This window comes from Mustela erminea, chromosome 3 (assembly GCF_009829155.1).
Source record: "Mustela erminea isolate mMusErm1 chromosome 3, mMusErm1.Pri, whole genome shotgun sequence".
NCBI classification, from domain to species: domain Eukaryota; kingdom Metazoa; phylum Chordata; class Mammalia; order Carnivora; family Mustelidae; genus Mustela; species Mustela erminea.
Window position 1 is genome coordinate 25,156,697 of NC_045616.1, and position 21,639 is coordinate 25,178,335.

Genomic DNA, 21,639 nt, shown 5'->3' on the forward strand with positions numbered 1-21,639 from the left:
TCTTTTTGTTATTACTATGACTTTTTGTTAAGGTTCTTATCATTTGGCATGTCTACCATCCTACTTGTGTGCAACAACTGAGATGACACTGCAGGACTACTATTAGAGGGGGGAAAAACAGCTCCAAGTTACGGCTGTGGGTTATACTGAGCTGCTCACCACCTAATGCTCATTCTCTCTTGCATCAGGGAGCACACATTAGAACCTAGAAAGTGGTTGAGAGGAGATATATAATTGGAGAGTAATCAAAGAAGAAATAAGGTCTCTGAAAAAAATGCCTGGTTTAACATAATGTTAAAATCAATAAGTCAAGCAGAGAGAGTCAATTATCATATGGTTTCACTTATTTGTGGAGCATAACAAATAGCATGGAGGACATGGGGACTTAGAGTGGAGAAGGGAGTTGAGGGAAATTGGAAGCGGAGGTGAACCATGAGAGACTATGGACTCTGAAAAACAATCTGAGGGTTTTGAAGGGACGGGGGGTGGGAGGTTGGGGTACCAGGTGGTGGGTATTATAGAGGGCATGGATTGCATGGAGCACGGGGTGTGGTGCAAAAATAATGAATACTGTTATGTTGGAAATAAAAAAAAATAATAAATTAAAAAAAAAATCAATCATTTGGACCTAATCAGCATCACATTTGAACCAAATTAAGTGACAGAGCTGGGTATAATTTATCTAGTTAAGTATTCTCATATGTGTAGCAAGATGCTCTTCACAATGGGTGAAGATATAGCCAAATAATATATTAAAAAGTCAGAGAATCATTAGACTATTTTAATTGAAAATGTCTTGGGGCGCCTGGGTGCTTCAGTGGGTTAAAGCCTCTGCCTTCGTCTCAGGTCATGATCCCAGGGTTCTGGGCTGCTTCCCTCCCTTTCTCTTCCTGTCTCTCTGACTACTTGTGATCTCTATCTGTCAAATAAATAAAATCTTTTAAAAAAATAAAAAGAAAAGAAAATGTCTTTAAATACCATCTTGTCCTAATATGTTAACCAGTCATCTTTTGTTCAAGTGAAACCAAAGAATAAATAAATGCATGGCTGATCAGGTTGAGAAGAATGAGAACTGCTTAGGGCATTTCTCTTTTTAACAAGGACTGCTTCATTGAAACTGTTACAATAGCATTGTTGAGGAGAATTTTTTTAAAATATGTACAGAATTTTAAAGATTTTTTTTTTTTTTTTGAGAAAGAGTGAGAGAGAGAGAGAGAGAGAGTGATCAGGGGGAGGGGTGGAAGGCGAGAGAGAGAATCTCAAGCAGACTCTCTGGGGAGTGTAGGACCTGTAGTGGGGCTCGATCTCACAACCCTTAGACCATAACCTGAGCTGAAATCAGAGTTGGACCCTTAACCGACTGAGCCACCCAGGTGTCCCAAAAATGTATTGAATTTTAAAGTCAATAAGAAATATCAAATCCTATTAATAATTCATGATTACAAAAAATACTGAGCTATAATAGTCACAGACATAACTTGTATTAAAATTACTCTCTTCAGTTATCAGGCTTTAGTAAGCATTACAAAAATTATTTATAATTAATTTTAAACCAAACTAAGATTCAGGAAATCTTATTATTGTGTTTAAGATATTAAGACTTTTAAAATGTGACTGCAGTTTTGTATCTATAGATAAATATATCATATTGTTCCTCTCAAGTCTAAAAAATAAAATGTGGTGCCTTGGCTACAGAATTTTGGATTCTTATTATGTTAGGCAACAAAACCAAGTGTGACCAAGAGAGTCCTCCAAGAATAGACCTCATAAAATAAAAAGTAATGTTAGAGATTCCAGTATTAACATAAATCAGAGGGGTTGACCTCAATGTATAATGCACCCAAATAGCACTGGCCAGTGAGGAGGAAATAACTTGGACCAGATTCAACAGAGAAGCCAAGTATAGTTGATAGTCTTGGTTTTGGTTGGCCAGTATCCGTTCAAACTTCTTTGGTATGCAGCACCACTATATAGTTTGCAGGGTTATTTTCTTCCCACCGTGTGTGACCTTGTTGGATGTCAGTTAGGGAGACCTGCCTCAGGGTGCCTGGGTAGCTCCGTCGGTTGAGTGCTGGACTCCTGATTGCCTCTCACAATCTCAGGGTCATGAGATTGAACCCCAGTTCAGGCTCACACTCAGCTTAGAGTTTGCTTGAGAATCTCTTTCTCCCTCTCTTTCTCCTTCTTCCCCTCCCCTGGCTCATGTACTCTGTCTCTCTAAAATAAATAATCTTTTTATAAAAAGCAGGGTGGGGCGACCTGCCTTAATCTGGCCAAAGGGGAAGACACAGACCAATCTAGACCAATCAGCACACAAATTAACTCTCAATTCACTCTCTAAGGAACAGAGCTCAGGACTGCAAGGGTAAAAAATATGTACACCTGATTCATTCCAATTATGGTGATATCTTGAACAAACAAGCCATCAGTTCTACAGCATCTAGCCTCAAAACTGCTTTTTCTCAGACCTTGTCCTATACCTTTTTGTCTATGTGTGAGATACAGCTATATTCTTCTGATAAATATGTCTTCATCTCATTCTTACACTAGCTCAAATAAGTTCCTGTCATTTTTATCCAAAGAGCCTAATTGTTTCACTGAGAGGCTGTTTGAGTCCAGAACTGATCTCCAAGTAGAAGGAGGAGATGCTGATAGCCTATGTCAGTATCAAAATGAAGCTGCATCAAACTCAGTTCTGTCAAGGCTCAACATCAAGAAAGTTTACTCCAGGGAAAAATGCACATGCACAAAACAGCTAGCAGGAACCACACTTTTACGTGAGTGGTTGTGTTGTCCTTACAGAAAAATCAACCTCTTCAAAATAGCAAGCCAGCCAGAAACAAAGATGCTACAAACTGGCCTCGTGGCCAGAGGACCACAGGATATTAGTGACCACATGGACTAAATGAAGTTCAGCACAAGGGACCAAAGAAGAAGGTAGAGGTGTTCTGTAGCTCAGGGCCCTCCTGGTCATCAGGGCTAATCTTGGCATAGCTGCCCTAGATCTACATTAACAGGACTGATCACAGGGTTACCCATTCCTGGCACCCAAGTAGTCAATAAAGTTTTTACTCTAGTCAGGAATGGCCCAGAGTCTGGGCAAAGCTGTACCAGGTCCGCAGTCTGGAGTGACTAGAAAAAGCTGTGATGGTTTCCTAAGAAAGGAAGATGATTTGCTAAGAGTGGAGAAAGTCAGTGATAAGCTGTGCCTTGAGCTAAAAAAAAAAAAAAATTTTAAATATATCTTCTACCATGCTTCTTTGTATTTCCCAAAATATTATCTCTCTGCATTTGAACTCACTCTTCTTTCTTCTTGGGATGTCCTTTCTTTTATTTTTACAGGGTAAGATGTTTTGTTGTTGTTGTTTTTGTATATTATATCCAGTTCCAGTACAATGTATCTTCCAAGGAGAATTCTTGGCACTATAAATAGGCTCATGATATTTTTACATAATTCTAATCTTAATTAATTATTTATTCCTCCTACACGAAGGCATGGACAATTTCCAATTAATATATGGACTTGTGCAATGTGCCCTACACATCACAGGCATACAGAAAATAGTTGTTGAATGAATGAATGCCAAGTTCAGGAAAGATGTAAATCCCTCTCTGGCTGAAATTATTTAGATCTCTCTTTAATGTTTTAAGCATTCGTAAGAAATGTTTCAGCTAGAAATTAAACTCCATTAGCATCAGAGGCACTGTCTGCCCTCCTTTACACACAAAACTAATTCTGGTACTGATGGAAAAGAACTCCTTCCAGGATAAGGAGAAAGGGGAAATAAACAAATAAAAATACAGTACAGAGGAATAGAGGGAAAAGGAAGTGTATGTCTCACAACTCAGCTATGGAATATACTACCACATTTCTTAGGTATTCTTCTCTGGTATATAGATGGAGTAAAACAAGGCACTTTAGTTTGTATTTGGAAAATAATGCATAAGAATATGAGTAGCAATGAAAAAAGAAAACGTGTTTAAGGGCTCCAGAACCAAGGACAGGAGAGGAGGAGTCTAGATTCTCCGTGATTGATGACTGTCCTCTGCTTCATCGGATGGCTCTTTACTCCAGATTTAAGGTTTGAAAAGAAATTTTTTCCCTCTAATTCCTGAAGTACCAGCTTCCAGTGCCCAGAGCCACCAGCATCATCTTCTTAGGAACGACTTCTTTCTCAATAAGGAAGAATAATAAGGGTACATATCTGAAAGTATTCCATTTGGAATTCCTTCTTTTCAAAATACAAAATAATGATTTTCTTTTTTTTTTTTTTTAAGATTTTTTATTTATTTATTTGACAGACAGAGATCACAAGTAGGCAGAGAGGCAGGCAGAGAGAGAGGAGGAAGCAGGCTCCCAGCCGAGCAGAGAGCCCGATGCGGAGCTCGATCCCAGGACCCTGAGATCATGACCTGAGCCGAAGGCAGAGGCTTTAACCCACTGAGCCACCCAGGCGCCACAATAACGATTTTCAAAGGAGTGATTTGTACATCATTTAACCTTTTTCTAATCCACATAGAACCAGTTTTACTCATAATGTAAGTGAATTTTAAAATGCCATTTTAAAATAACCATGACAGCCTACTCCTTGATAATATATATGCAAGTTCAAGAAACAATAAATAAAATAATTGTGAGAGCATTTGATTCATAAACTTTCAGATAAACTTGGTTTTAGAAACTTAGAGTCCTACAAAATATGTCAAGGTATAAAGCATATTTGTGCAACTCCCAGAAGAGTGGCCTTTTATTTATTTATTTTTTAAGATTTTAATTATTTATTTCACAGACAGAGATCACAAGTAGGCCGAGAGGCAGGCAGAAAGAGAGAGGGGGAAGCAGGCTCCCTGATGAGCAGAGAGCCCAATGTAGGTCTCAATCCCAGGACCCTGGGACCATAACCTGAGCTGAAGTCAGAGGCTTAACACTCTGAGCCACTCAGACATCCCAAGAGTGGCCTTTTATTTTATTTTATTTTTTTAAAGATTTTATTTATTCGTTAGAGAAAGAGAGAGCACACACAAGCACAGGCAGACAGAGTGGCAGGCAGAGACAGAGAAAGAAACAGGCTCCCTGCTGAGCAAGGAGCCCAATGTAGGACTCAGGACGCTGGGATCATGACCTGAGCTGAAGGCAGCAGCTTAACCAACTGAGCCACACTGGCATCCCAAGAGTAGCCTTTTAAAAGAAATCAAACCTTGTTTCCTTTTATAAAGATAATCCAGAAGACATCCAAACAACTGCTTTCAATGAGTTTACAAACTTTTAGAAGGTTAAAGTCTCTATTCCTGTTTCTTTGGGAATCTTTCCTATATCTTGAACAAGCTCAGTACAAGCTACACCCATCAAATGTGTTGGCAGCTTACAAGAGAGCTGTGGCTGCCAGAAACAGGCCTACGTTTTTACTTACTTCACCGAGTATGACATTATGAAGCGGTCACTTACATTTTTCTATCAAATGACATTGCTCAGTTATAACAGAAGTTTGATTCCAAAATCACAACAATTTGAAGGATTTCTCTTTCCAAATATCAGGACCTCAAAGCATAAATGCTACAAATTAGAAATTACACAGTGACAGATAAAACTTCCTGTATCAACTGTCTTTTTAAAATTAAGACTGTGAAAATTATGTTATATTAAGTACAAAGGAATGTTAATTTCCAAAATATTTCTCTAAAATGTAATCTGACTTATCTAACTTTTGAAGAAAGGAATTATCCTAGTTAGCAGAGGTCATCCTAATGATGTAGTAAATGTTTTATCTAATTTACTGATTGGATTTTTACAGTGTCTTTTTAGAAATGCAAGTGAAACACAAATTTTCGTATGCCTCCAAATTCCACGGAGACAAATAATACATTTGAAGACCCACTTCTCCCTAAATGGCAAAGAACAAGGTTCCCACTGCAAATAGTCTTCAAACTCCTTCCTCAGAAAGCCCTTCCTCTCTCTTCCAGGGGTCTTTCTTTTTAATTTTCAAGCCAGTGTTGATTGATCAGAGCTTATATTAACACTGAGAGTCTCCTGCCTGGCTCTCTATAGCGAGGTAGATGTCCAGGCCATTGCTGAATGATGGGAGAAGGGCCAATCATCTATTTCCATGGTGTGTAGGTTAAAAGGAATTACCTTCTTTCCAGAAAGCTAAGAAATGCCTTCCAATCCCTAATGACTTTTCCCCATTTCCTTGCTCTGGATCCAGGGCAGAATATAATCTCCAGCCATCCTGGAGGAATCAATTATTCCAGGAATCTTTCCACTCTGGGAATGGAGAGAAATGGATACAGCAGGAAGGGTCAGGCGCTTCCACTTCAACCAGTAAAACCATGACTAGTTAAGATCAATTTCATGCTTTTACTTTACTGACCATCACTCCAAAACACCCTTCAAGGGACCAGAATAAAAGGAAAAAGAGGCAAAGGGTCATGGTTAGAAGGGGGACTGTTTTCCTGCTCCTTTGGTTTATAGAGCAGTGGAGTCTCAAGGATTCTTTGAGCAGAGGGGTCATACAGAGCAGTAAGGTAACAACAGAAGACGTGAATGGGAGCATATCAGGTAAAGACAGCATGTTCTGGCAGCCCGTGAGGCCATTCCACTGCTGTATAATCACCAGGATTATATATTGTTTGTTCAGTGTGACATAATAAGTTGTCAAAATCACCTGAAAACATTCCTGATTCCAACCCTGATTCTTAGGGGTTTTGTCAGTTTTAATTGAAACCAAAATTTACTCACTTGGATAAGCATGCTTTCCACATGGCAGTTTACACAAGGCACAAGAGTGTTTATAAACTTTTTAAATTTTGTCAAAAGGAGACTATAAAATAACTCAGCAGTCTCTGTGATTTTGTGAGCTAGTTATAAAAAGAGAACATTGATTTTTATGTCTATGTACTTGGCACACATTAAAACGATGCAGCACAAGTCCAGCATCTAAGTCTAGAGTTTTCCCCATCTTTCTCAACAACGTATTCATCCCATTGGCCCACTGCCCCTCCCCTCACTCAGCCTCTGACACCCCAAATCCCATTCCTCAAACTTAGAAATGTACCTATCCCTTTCAATGTAAAAAAAAAAAAAAAAAAGTCTTCTTTGAGGATTTCTGGTGTTGACAAATTATTTGTATTATTGTTTGTTAAATATGTATAAACACAAACTAAGTATAAACTCCTTATGCTCAGAGCTTATGCTTAGAGCTTTGATTCTACAACCAAAACAAATTTACCAATGTTTAAAAACAAAATTTAAAAAGTAATAAAATTCAAATTAACAACATTAATTTAGTGTGATAGCTAATGCTCGTATGTAGGAACTAAATGTAAATATGGTATTTAACTGCCTCCATACAGGTATGGTCACCTTCATTCTGAAGGCCTACACTATCCTCTGATATCTTATAATTCAAGAGTTCTAAGACCTTTTCTGTTAAAACTATTGTGAAGCCTCAAGTTCTCACGTGATGCCATTTGGCCTTACCTGGTCTGTGATGCCTCATTTATGTATTAAGTTCTACCGCTATTCTTTTCATATCACCCACATTTTAAGTACCAGTTCGCTTAAACATGTTTTTAGACACCAATGCATGGTGGATCTCCACTGGGGCAATCTTGCCCCCCAGGGGATATCTGGCAACATCTGGAGGCAGTTTTGGTTGTCAAGTGGGAAGAGGGAGGACTAGCATCTAGTTGACAGCATCCACAATGTCAGTAGTGTGGAGTCTGAGAAACTCAGATAAGGCAAATGGCAACTGTTAAGTCCTCTCTCAGTAAGAAGTTTAAGTGGCTCTGTGGATGATCTAAAATACGTCTGTATCAATTTTATATTTTTATTTAAAATTTTAAAAACAAACTTAAAAGGCAATTCTATTCTGAAAAATTTCTCAATTCCATCTGGTTGATGAAAACTAAAACTCCAGAGACTCAGTTAGAACTTCCATTTTAAGGAAGTTAATTTTCAGGATGCCTGGGTGGCTCAGTCAGCTAAGCATCTGAATTTGGCTCAGGTCATGATGCCAGGGTCCTGGGACTGAGTCCTACCATCAGGATCCTTGCTCAGTGAGGAGCCTGCTTCTCCCTCTGCCTCTGTCTACCACTAAACCTGCCTGTAATTGCTCTCTCTGCGTCAAATAAATAAACAAAATTTTTTTTAAAAGATAATTTTTTTTAAAAAGTTAATTTTCACATGTAATATTATGAAATTCCCACAGGCTCTAAGATTTCTGAATCCCAATCCATTTATTTTTTAGCCTGATTATTTATATACATGTAGAGCTATTCTAGAAGGTCGCTAAATTAAATCACCAAAAAAAATTTGCTAACCTATTAATTGACCATAATATCATACAAAAGACACATAAAATTTACTGCCAAATCAATACTATATTACAACATAAGATCTGGATATACATTCCTACCAAGGGATGATAGGTATGAGAAAGTTTGCAAACTAGAATTATAGATCATTCTAAAATGAGATAGCATATAATTCATAAAATTCTAATACCACTTTTTGTCAATCAAAAAAGTATTGAACACCTGTTATGTGGCATGGTCTCTATACAGTTCAATCATAGGCCAGGTACAATGCATGATTTTCCTCCCCACCAGTATCCACGTTTAATGGGTTCCAGCCAGAATACCTGGAAACTAAATACTTGCCAATGATAAAGAAACAAGACTGCTTTTATTTACTTATTTTTATTTTTTAAAAAGATTTTATTTATTTATTTGACAGAGAGAAAGATCACAAGTAGGCAGAGAGGCAAGCAGAGAGAAAGGGGGAAGCAGGCTCCCCACCAAGCAGAGAGATGGATGCAGGGCTCAACCCCAGGACCCTAAGATCATGACCTGAGCCTAAGTCAGAGGCTTAACCCACTGAGCCACCCAGGCACCCCGAAAAGACTGCTTTTAAAGCCCAATTTCTGCTTGCGGCAACAGAAGATTAAGTTTCAAAATAGTCAGTATGCCTTTCAGTTCCTTGTCAACCTCTTCTAGGCAAATAAATTATGGCTCATCTTTAGAATTTGCACTTGCATACCCCCCCTTCTCTAAGAGGCCCTATTAAGACATCAGTCTAGAATTTTTCTCTGACTCTGTATTGTTCTGACCTTTTGGATTATGACCTTGGGAAGTTAGTCTCCCATTTCCTCATTTGCACAACAAAATAATAATAATAATAATAATAATAATAATAATAATAATAATGTTTTTATTAGCTTTTTATGGCTCAATGTATAATATGAGGAGAGCTGAGAACAATACCTGACACTTGATAAGCTCTAAGTAAGTTTTTGCCATAATTATTTATTTGAGCGATTATAATAAGAAATGAAAAGTTTATAAAAGAGAAAGTCATTAAAGCCTAATTTTAAAACACAACTGGATATGTGAAATGAGAGGCATTATTATGCCTGAAGGAAACCATTCTCTTAATTCCTTCTGGACAATAGTTCCCATTTATTTCTCTTCAAATCCAATTTTTTCACAAATTCAAATAACTAAATAGTCATTGAGCCCTTCTTATGTTGCAGACATAAGAACAGATGGGTGTCTAGTGTGGAGTTTCAAAGACAAATACGGCAGAGGTTCTTCACTCCATAAGTTAATGATCTAAAGGAAAACTGAAATTGGCACAGAACCAAAAAAAAAAAAAAAAAACCCACACGAAAAAAATTGCTTTAGCCTGCTACCTGATTCATAGGCTTTCTTGAATATGTTAGTGAACAGCCCATGGTCAGTGATAATGCCAAGAAAACAAAGAGCAAAAGAACTGTATTTTCCATGCTTCTGTCTGTCAAGAGCTCTCTTCATGAAAACAGATGTTGAGTATAGATTTGAAGAATTAATTCCGTTTCTGTGCATTTATAATTCAAACACACATGTGCATATACACACAAAGATTCACATACATTCAACAAAATAAAGCACAGAGTTTTTCTTTTAATTTCATGATGTTCAGTAAAATGTTGAGCAAAGTGTCACTTCGGTATGGACTCCACTGAAAGAGGTGATGGAGATTGGCCCCAACAGAAAAGACAGAACAGAGAAGTGAAATTACAAGCACTGTAATTAGAACACTTGTGCCATTTGCTTGAGTCCCCACAGGGTTGTGAATGAGACCTGGCCTGCTAACACTCTGTATTGATAGTCTTACCTAGCTTCTGTAATGCTCCTGCTTTGTCTGCTAAGAATCTTAAAAGGAATACCATTGTGAAGGGGTGAAAATGAGAAATAGAGCTCTGTGGAAGAAGAATTTAAAATTTAACTAAAAGGACAACAGGAACAAAATCAATACATAATTACCTATTATAATATTCCCTAGGGGAGTATTTCTACCAGCAGCATTCAAATCATTGTCCTGTGTCTGTGATATGTATAATATTAACAGTAAAAATGCTGCCTGATTTTGAGGAAAAAAAAACAATTTAGTATTATGTCACTGATTAATAATTACAGAGAATCCACATTTCAGGGACATTTGGTTCCATATTTGGAAAGTTCTAACATCTTGTATCTGCCAAGACTGAGAGGTTCTTTTACCCTATTCGAAAGCTTACAATTTAGTGTGCCGCAACTCCAGGCGCACAGTTTGAACGCACTCCTCCTAACTCAGAAGGAAAAGCACTTTGTTACTCCAGCACTTCCTGTAGCCAGAGCATCATCATTTTCCTTCCAGCTAAGCCTCAACCCCCAGGGCTCACTGACAAATGGGCAGGTGACACCTGTACAGAGAGTGGGGTACAAAACCAGAAAGGACCTGGACTTTAGGAAACTCAAAATCTTTTATAATGGGCATGCAGCCCACTTGAACTTTGCCCTCACAGGCAGCCATTGCCTTTATCATGGTGAATGGTAAAACAGTGTGCCCTTTGCCCCAGAGTGAGACACTGCCCTTACTTTCTTCTTAGAGTGTTTGTTATAAAAACATCCTTAAATAGATAGTTTAAGATAAGGCAGAGGGTGGTTTCTTTGTAAAACACGTAGAAATGCAAAAGGCCTACAGAGAATTGCTGAAATAAAAAAAATGTGAAACATCACAGGAACCAAATTAAAAGTAAATATAAAAATAGAAATATAAAACCCACAGGAACTAAGCTATGACTATGGGTTGTGTTCTTTGGGATCAGTTTAACCACTAAACCATGCTGATTCCCGCTGTCTCATTAACTGGAATCTACAAAGTCTGACAGCTATTTCCTTTTTTCCCAAAACTTGACTTTTTAGTGCCAGAGATTTCCTATCTACTACACTGAATTTGCTGTTGGGAGTAAAGACATACATCCTGTTCATATTCCTTTCCACCCCAATGATAATGCTGGAATGGAAAGAGCTTTGGCCAAAAGTAGATAGATAGATAGATAGATAGTATGTATGTGTGTGTGTGTGTGTGTGTGTGTGTGTGTGTGTGTGAGAGAGAGAGAGAGAGAGAGACAAAGAATGAAACCTCTGGAATACTGAAAACTATCAGAACTCATTTTCCCTCCCCTACTCAGATAGACTACCTTAATTTCCATACAACCCACATGGCAAGAATAATTGTATTTCTTTCATGCTAAACTCCATAACAGAATAAGTGCCTAATGTCATGCAATACAGACCTAATCAAGAGAGATATGCAAAGATTCTTTTTTAGGAAAATGAAATCCAATTCCTAATTAACTATCACCCCCAGTAGACAACCAGGACATAATTTTTTTTCTTTTTGTATTTCAAGTCCCTAAAAAATGTTGAAAGAATAAGTACCCAAGGCAGTGCCAGTGAAAAAACAAAATTTAAAAGATGCCCTGTCAGTATTTACATGACTGTCTTGATATAAGTTCAAGTGACTCAATATATTAATAAAAATTTTTTTTCACGTGGACTAACAGCTGCACTACTGAGACAGATTTCACACAAATCTATTTTGATTCTAATAAACGAAGCAAAGGAGGTAATACTGTGTAGAAGCTATAGTGATCCAAAATGGAAACTCACTGGGGTGCCTGGGTGGCTCAGTGGGTTAAAGCCTCTGCCTTCCGCTCAGGTCACGATCCCACAGTCCTGGGATCAAGCCTCACATCTGTGCTCTCTGCTCGGCAGGGAGCCTGCTTCCCCTCCTCTCTCTGCCTGCCTCTCTGCCTGCTTGTGATCTCTGTCTGTCAAATAAATAATAAATAAAATCTTAAAAAAAAAAAAATTGAAACTCATTCCGAGCCAACCAAAAGCTAACACAGCAAGAGGCTAGGAAGAATATAGCAACTATACACAAATCTTAGCAGAATGTAGCAAAAGAGGAGTAAGGAATAAATGTGTAAAATGTCATCTTCATTCCAATTAGATCATGCTGAATTAGCAAATATTTACTTCATAGACTTTGTTAAAGATTAATGATTGGACTTCTGCTCCATGACGACTAACTGAACACAAAAACTTACTTATGCCCCCTCCTAAAATTTTCAACATGATAAAAAATATAAAAGTAAGGTCATGAAGGAAAGAATTTGAAGCAGAGTAGTCAGGATATAATTTCAATTTATTGTTTTTCTTTTCAAGGCTGCCATTTGAAAGGTTCTAACTACTTTTAGTCTACTGGTATAAGCAACAAATAATCTTAAATTGGGGAGAAAAACACTTGACTCTCAAAAATATTATGGTATCTGACAAAATTAAAAATTTCTCGTCAGTCCAGATTTTAGAATTTTTTTTTCACAATAACTTGTAAATTTCAGGATGCCAAAAGACAGAAAGGAGACAAGCCAAAAGAATTTATACTATACTTTTATTTCCTATCCAAGACAATGCCAAGGGATATTCTGGTTCTATTCTTGCTGCTTCCATCTGCCTTCAAAGTTGTGAGTTCTCAGTCAGTGTTATCCAGGACCATTAACAGGCCTAGCTCACTGGGGTCATAAGGACAACAGAGAGGTGCACTAACAACTCCTAGCCAGACTCTGTAGTCAAGATCAGTGGCTGCCTTAAATACAGAAAATCCTTCCAAATGTTTTTATTACCTCCCTGAAAAGACTGTATGATCCTGGTGACAGTTCAGTTATAATCCTTTTAATTTCATGTAGGTTCAAAGGTCTTACCTTATCTGGAGCACTGAGGGGAAATACGATTTCTGTTCTCTGATAGAGATTGAAGAGCAAGCCACCATCATTTCTACATGAAGAAATACTTCTCAAAGAAATTGTGCAAGCATCACATATTACATCCCCTTTTCACAGTATGCAGAATAAGACCATCCATGGAAAGATACACACCAGGCTTTAATGAGGAAGACCAGTTTGGCAAACTCATCTGTCTCCCATGAGAAATGACATGTCACCATGTTAAAGAGCAGAGAGATTTTTCTGAAGGTCTCCTTCAGAGTTGCAGACCATTATAAACATTACACAGGATACTAGTTCACTGAAGAACATGGTAAAGGAGAAGCAGTTCTTCCTTCCTATTCCAGCACACCAGTCCAAGCCATAATGCTTCACAACTGCACAATCTCAATAGCCTCAAAACTAGTCTGATATCCTTCAACTCTTCATCATATGCCAATACTCTCTCACACTGTCGGCAACATCTTATTTCTGAAAGTGTAGTTCTAGGAATATTATTCATCAACTTGGAATTTTTCCAACTCCTTACTACCTAGAGGAAGAGTTTAAGCTCTGTGGCATGGTACCTTTAGACTCTGATATGACCTAGGTCTAATTCACCTTTCTATTAACCTTCTCATTCATTTCTTCCTAAGCCCACCAAACTGAACTACTCACCCTTCTCCATTTCTTCAGGTCTCCATTCCTTTTCCAATAATCCTCTCTATTTGGAAATCATGGGCTGTAGATAATTTATCAAGATATGTGACTGGGGGTCCCTGGGTGGCTCAGTCAGTTAAGTGTCAGCCCCTGGCTCAGGTCATGATCCCAGGCACATTGGATTAAACCCTGAGTTGTGCTCCCTGCTCAGCGGGGAGTCTGCTTCTCCCTCGCCCTCTGCCTCTCCTCCCACTCATGTGTACTTGCTCACTCATTCTCTCTCTCAAATAAATAAAATCTTAAAAAAAAAAGATATACAACTCTGTGCCACAAAATAAGACTAGAATGCAAATATAAGTAAATCAAATATAAGTAAATATAAATATAATATAAGTAACTTTGTATGTCTCCAGGGCCAGTACTGACAAAGTAGGAATAGGAGAAGTTTGTAAGAGTGTGAGCACATGATATGGTCACTAGAAGAGTCTAGGCTGAATAGAAACTGGTGTAATCTAAAAATGGCTGGAACTGGAAGACAGGAGAACAACAGTAAGGCTGGGAAGCAACTGACAGCCAAGAGAAGAAAAGTAACAGGTTTTGTTGCAGAAATAAAGATCAAAGACATGAAATCTGTGAAGTTGAACAGTTCTGTAATCCATGTTAAGACGACAAATTTCAAATATTGAGTGGAAACGTCTGAAAATAAACAGATTTCTAAGATTCTTTAAATGGGACGTTCAAAGGACCATGAGGCTAGGGTTCTGAAAAGCTCATACAGATCAAATCAGCCAAGTGAAGGCAGAGGATGGAATGAAAAGGAAAACTTTGTCTTCACTGCCCGGATTTTCCCTCGAGATGGAGGAGTCTTCTGAGGGGGAAGAAGAGATCACTGAAAAGGCATATAAACCATATATAACTAGATGACCTGGGCCCCGGCTCACTGAAAAACCTAAAATCAAATTAAATATATCCAACTTCATCCCTTGAAATAAAATAGAGTTTACAATAATTAACATTAAAAACAATTCCTCAAAGAATACCCATTGAGTTTATCTGCCTTTTTGTAGTTGATTAAAAGATGAAAGATATATTGTTCTAAGCAAACAAACACTCAAGAAAGGCACCTCTTCTGGACCAAACACACAACGAGGAGAGACTAAGTTTAATTGTAACCATGTAAAACTTCACAGAGTGAAAAGATCGCTTGTAACCCATGTTAAGACAGCTAAGCATTTACTTTCTGACAAGATTTAAAGTGTAGCAGCAAAAATGGCTGGGGCAGATTCCAAAAGAGAGAAGAGAACCCAACCCTGTTGCTGGAGTCAAGATTTTCCCCAGGAACATTATTACTAGACTGACGCTTAGCACTGCTTCCTGCTTTGGCTATGCCTACCCACAGAGACATGACAGATATTTATTAGATGTATATTAGATACACTGAAAATAGTCTAGGTTGTCTGTCAAAGAAAAAAAAAAAGGTGTCATAAACCATTATGTTACAAGAGAGAAAAATGTTATTTCAGTAGACACCTTAAAAGTGGCTATACCTTTAAAATCAATGTCACAACCAGTACATGGTGACCAATTTTTACTCCTACAGTTGTTGATCTCCACCTTAAAAAGTCAAAAGTATCAACTGAAAAATCAGAAAGCCTAGCAATTATATATTAAAAATCTAGATTTTGTGACGTATATTCAAATTCAGAGACAGTTCCTAAATAATCAACGAACCTTTTACAAGTTACTCCCCATTAAATGAATCATGGCCAAGTGTTGCACATATTAATGAAAACTGGAAAATAATGTATCTTTCAAGCTGAACATTCTCAAAATCTGAAAGGCAATGGGAGAGAAAGGCATTACAAAACAGTTCACTGAGGATGTAAGAAAATGGAAAATAAAACAATAAAATCAATCTGATGGCTTAAAATTTTCAAAACTAATTCTTCTGTAAAAGGGCGAAGCTCTAGGTGACCACCTCATGTTACAAAATGTGCTCTTCTTGCTTACCATTACATAGTTATCAATAAGTTTAAAAATTATAGTATTCTCCTATCATTTCTCCATCAATAAAATGCTATGTAGGGTGTTATACATTTACAAGGATCTTTTCAATTCTGCAAATAAATAAGTATCAACGTGGTGTTTTTATTTCTCTTTACCCATGCACATTTTATTCCTATCTTAAGAGATAGTGTAATTACCCCCAGATGAATAATGTCCCCTTTTTGCATTCTGGTGCTATGAGATATACCTCACTAATGCTTCACAATAACCCTTAGAAAAAAGACATGAGACATGAGTGCTGACCTCAAAAAAAAAAAATCATGATAAAAAAGCAATGCCTCCACCACTCATAAGTAGGGAAACGGAGGGCAAGTGTCTGAGACTCTGAGCTGCTGTTCCTTCTTTTCTAATGCCTACCTCCTAAAGCTGTAAACAATAAATGAGATAAAGTGTGTCAAAACTGTAGGGCAGTCTACTGGATATTTACCCTAAATATACAAATGTAGTGACCCGAAGGGGCACTTGCACCTGAATGTTTATAGCAGCAATGTCCACAATAGCCTAACTATGGAAAGAACCTAGATGCCTGTCAACAGATGAATGGATAAAGAAGATGTGGTATATATACATACACACACACACACACACATACACACACTGAAATACTATGCAGCCATCAAAAACCCCGAAATCTTGCCATTTGCAATAACGTGGATGGAACTAGAGGGTATTCTGGTAAGCAAAATAGTCAATCAGAGAATGACAATTATCATATGATCTCCCTGATATGAGGAAGTTGAGAGGCAGAGTGGGGGGCTTGGGGGTTAGAGAAGGAAAAAATGAACTAAGATGGCACTGGAGAGGGAGACAAACCATAAGAGACTCCTAACCTCACAAAACAAACTGAGGAATTGCTGAGGGGAGGAGTATGGGAGGGATGGGGTGGGTGGGTATGTGCTATGGTGAGTGCCGTCAATTGTGTAAGACTGAAGAATCCCAGATCCGTACCCCTGAAACAAATAATCTATCATATGTTCATTTAAAAAAACTGTAGTGCAGTGTCTGAATTTCAGAAAGTGCTCAATAAGTCACAGTTTGTATTACCATTATGCTATAAAACCAGTAAGTGAGATAAGAGAGGTAGAAAATGAGATAAAATACAATGTATCATACGTGTCAGAGATAGAGGGGAGAAGCACTGCAGGAGCTCATAGTTGGGAGACAAGCCAGAAACAAGGTGGTTTCCCCAAGGGGCCTTCCTTGAGATCTTGCTGCTTGGGGTGGCTTCAAAGACAGAAGTTCACAAAAGAGACAAGGGACAGAGAGTACACCAGGCAGGATGAAGGTCCGGAGGCACACGCATATGTTAGGAACCACCACAGTGTAGCTGGGAAGATGCTCTTGGGGAGGATTTGGAAACTGCAATTGAAATGTAACACAGAAATAAGACTAGAGAAGACAGAAATACCAAAGCACAGAGTTTAGATATATTCAGCTAAGGAGAAGTGAACAGATTTTCCTAAAGCCTGGATTTTTACAGGGATGTATTCATATATACCACCAAGTTGATTAAAGTACATTGTCAAAAATTACCTTCTGAGATTTCTCAGATTGCGTCTGTATCTAAAAAGGCAAAAACATAAGTTTAAGCTTATTTTTCCTGGCTCCTAAGAGAGCAACTGATGCATTACACAAAACTTAGCACATAGTAAGTAACTGAACATTGTTATTGACGATGGGGAAAAAAGGATGTGTGCATAAAATTCCGCCTTATAACGTCAAGCATTACATTGTCCAATAGTTTAACCTTCCCTCTAGCAGCTGACAAGGAGGAAAAAGTGAGTGACTGGAATTCATCTCCTCTCAGCTTTGCGCAGTGGCAGTATCGTAGCCAATGAGGTTTATCCGAGGCGCGATTATTGCTAATTGGAATTCATCTCCTCTCTTCTACTGCTGGACATGCTAATGAGCAGAGAAACAGCAAAAAGCAGGAATGATGCGCCAGAGGTGAAGTCAGTAAATGACAAAAAAGCAAGTCACAAAAATGAATAATCCCTACCTAAGTAATATAAAGTTGATTATGCAGTACTATGGATAATTACCCTTTCAAAAGCACTTCAACAATGAAAATCATTTACAAACAGCTATCACTTTGCATAGTCCTAAAGGGCTCACAACCTAATTGTCCCTTACTGCACTTGTTACTGCTGAACTAATGCATGTACACTGTAGGACTGGGGTCTTCCCTTAATGTCAATGATATGACTGGGGCACATGACAGACCACCCAGTGTTAAAAACCACCGAGAGGCAATAAGAAGTAAGTGGGTAATCATATAGTACAGGAGCCAGACTGCAGGTCAAAGCCTTAATGACTCTGTGTCTGAGTTTCTCATCTTTAAAATACAGGCAATAACCATGCTATCCCATGATTTACATAAGTCCATACATAAAAAAAAAAAAAAACTTGTAAAAGTATCAAGAACGTGATAAAAGTCAGCATAGGTTAACCAATAATTAGCTGTGTAAACAAATGATAAAATATTTCCAGAGCAGGAAGCAATTACTTCTGTATATGATAAGTGGTGGGAGTCAAAGAGGTCTTCAAAGGAAAGATACTAGTTTGGCCTAAAGTTTTGTTATGAAGGAAAATGGAGAAAAGATAATTCAGGAAAAGAACAAGATTGAGGGACTTGGGGGTACCTGGTGGATACCAGGTTAGTAGCCAGACTCACTGAAAGAGATTGAGTATACTGTAAGGTTATCACTGCTAACTATTTAAATCCTATGATGTCTTAGTCCTCTAGTAGGAAATGTGTGTGTGTGTGTGTGTGCACATCCACGTGTGTGTGCATGTGTGTGTGTTTATATGTTATTGTCTACTCTTTAATGAAACCTTATGAAATAACTACTTGCCATCGTACGTTGAATAAACTAAAGATCAACAAGTTTAAATAATCTAGCCAAACACAGCTTCTAAGAGGCAGAACTGAGTCTTCATTCAGGTCTCCTGGGTGCCAAAGCCCCCTTTTTTTCCACAACACCCAGCTCCCCTCTCAATCTGTTCAACGGCATTAATCTAACACAGTCAACAATGGGGATCCGAACACAGGCATCAGCAATGCAGATCAACAGGGATGGTTGCCTCCCAATGTCTTGACCAGGAGCTATGAAAAGGGAAGAGGGTAAAAGTAATTCTAGATTTCCTAGCAGGTGTAATCAGCCTCTGAGTAAAGGATATTTGATGAGAAAAGTGACAGAGTTAGTTTAAAGATCTGTGGGTTAGAAGTGTCTGGGAGACATTCACTCAGATAGATCCAGGTCGCATAGAAACAAAGCTTGAAGCTTCTTACAGGGATAAGACTGCTGAGAAATTTATGAAATATTAAGCATTGGGTGATAGTTAATAATAAAAAAAAAGAGAGGTTTGTACAATGGAAACATGTAAAGGAATAAGAAAAAGAGAAGGAAGATCTTTTGTTTATGATACTGGATTAAACCTTTAGTCCTGGGAAAATCAGTAATTTTAATCCATGTAATAGTTACTCCATTTTGCCAAACTACCAAAGTTTTTTCACAGGTATTAATGACATAACTTTTCCAGTTCTTGTCAAATGCATTAAAATGCAGTTGAATGCATTAAAAGCATGCAAAGCACTGTCTAAATTTATTAAGTGCCCTCTTACAGAATTCATTAACTATTCAAATCTCTCTACAAGAAAAAGGCAAGAATTGCAATCACAGCTAGACTTTAAATTTTGTGATTCAAAATAGAGGCCCCACCAAAGTATTGATAGGGCTGAACACAGATGCCGTCTTCTGATTTACACTCCAGAGCATTCTTCAATGGAGTGACTGCATCTGTTGATACAATGTGCATCTGTCCCTCCTTGGGACTGAACTGAAACTAAATCAGTTCACACTGCTCTCTTAATAGCTCTAAAATTATAATGGCTATTTAATCACTACTAAATCAGGCTTGGCCTTGATGTCTTGGCAAGTTTATTTCATTAGTAATATATTGTGTTTCTTTCTCTACTTTTCTCTCTCTTCTTGCCAAACATCTCTTTTTAAACAATAATATGCAAAGTATCATTTTAAAAATAAAATTATAACCACAGTGTAAGGCAAATAAGATTACATTTAAGTATCTTTTTCCATTAAAAAGAAGAATGCTATCATTCAGCATCATAAAAATATGACAAATCCGGAAAACCTCTACCCCAAGGTCAAATCCCCTTGTGCATCGCAGATTGACTTCACTAATAGGCAATATGTAAATGATGAAACAAAAATACATCTCACATTTGTGTTTAAATTATTTCAAATTTGTGTTTAAATTATTTCAAATTTCTGCCCTAAAAACACACTACATTACTACCAGTTTTAATCATATTCTTTTTTTTTTTTTTTTTTTTTAAAGCCAGTTTAGAGAAAGCATTTCCAATAGTCTAATAAAGGAAAATGAAAACTGTGTTTTGATTGTGTTTTGTTTTTTAATAATTTTACTTACTTATTTGACACAGAGCGAGAGAGATCACAAGTAGGCAGAGAGGCCGTCAGAGAGAGAGGAGGAAGCAGGCTCCCCGCTGAGCAGAGAGCCCGATGCGGGACTCAATTCCAGGACCCCGAGATCATGACCAGATCTGAAGGCAGAGGCTTAACCCACTGAGCCACCCAGGCACCCGTTGATTGTGCTTTTTTGATACCTAGTTAGGAATGCTGAATGATATGCGTATGACAACAATTTATTTAAGATTTTGTTTATTTATTTATTTATGAGAGATGGAGAAAGCATGTGCTTAAGTGGGGGGAAGAGAAGCGGGAAGGAACAAACAGACTCCACACTGAGCGGGGAGCCACCCAGATGCCCCAACAACAGTTTATTTTAAAATTAAGTGATATTTTAGGGATGCCTGGGTGGCTCAGTTGGTTAAGGGGCTGCTTTTGGCTCAGGTCGTGGTCCCAGGTTCCTGGGATCTAGTCCCACAAAGGGCTCCTTGCTCAGAGGGGAGCCTGTTTCCCCTCTGCCTGCTGATCCCCCTGCTTGTGCTCTCTCTCTCACAAATAAAATCCTTTCTTTAAAAAAAGAGAGATTTTAACAACATTAAAGCATTAAGAATTAAACTGTGTGCTTGACTAAATCACTCCAACTTGTAGCCTTCAGTTTTCGCAACTATAAAATGAAAAAGCTGATCTTAAATTATTTTTGAAGTCCTTCCTAATTCTAATAGTTTAATATTAAGTGTCAGTACCAAGAGCTCAGTATAGGAGAACTTTTAGACCACATTTCCAATAGCACTCAAGGCCACTCCCAAATGAACAGAGCAATGAAGTAAACTACAGCAAGTTACTGTAACAAGCGCAGCTTGATGCCACCCCACAACCTGCCCACCCAGGGACACTACTGGTCTCAACCCTCTTTGATATAGACATTCTAGAGCTGAATGGCTCATACTCTTCATTCTTTACTTCCAGTAATTATTACCTGTATGGATTGACAAAGCTTGAACCAGAACACGTATTTGTCAATCAAGGAACATTTTAAAGCATATCTTCATAATTAGAAACGGTAAAGGAGCATTTTGTTTTCTATAATCCAAGACAACTAAGAGAAATGTCATAATGTTCTTTATACTAGGCATATTTGGAATTTTCGTCACACCAGAACTAGACCCACAGCTGCAGTTTAAAGGTTTTGGTATGTTTCCCATGAGGACACAGGAGGTCTGCTAATAAAAGTTTCCTTTCATGGTCACTGACACATTCAATTGAAGCACTTGGGAGATAATTCTATGTTTGATTTAAGAGACAGAAGTTGAACTAAAGTAAGCATATTGAGAAGAACTAGATGTTAAATTATTCGCTCAGGTTCTGTAACTAGAAAACTGGAATTAGCTAGTGCC

General features: G+C 37.9%; 1 protein-coding gene and 1 pseudogene across 1 annotated transcript in view; one reads left to right on the top strand and one right to left on the bottom strand.

Moving 5' to 3' along the window:
- LOC116587173 (protein FAM170A-like) overlaps positions 1 to 21,639 on the bottom strand; it is a 932,324-nt gene that overhangs the window by 142,554 nt on the left and 768,131 nt on the right. The gene's annotated exons all lie outside the window — the stretch shown is intronic.
- Positions 17,600 to 17,706, top strand: LOC116587323 (annotated as a pseudogene).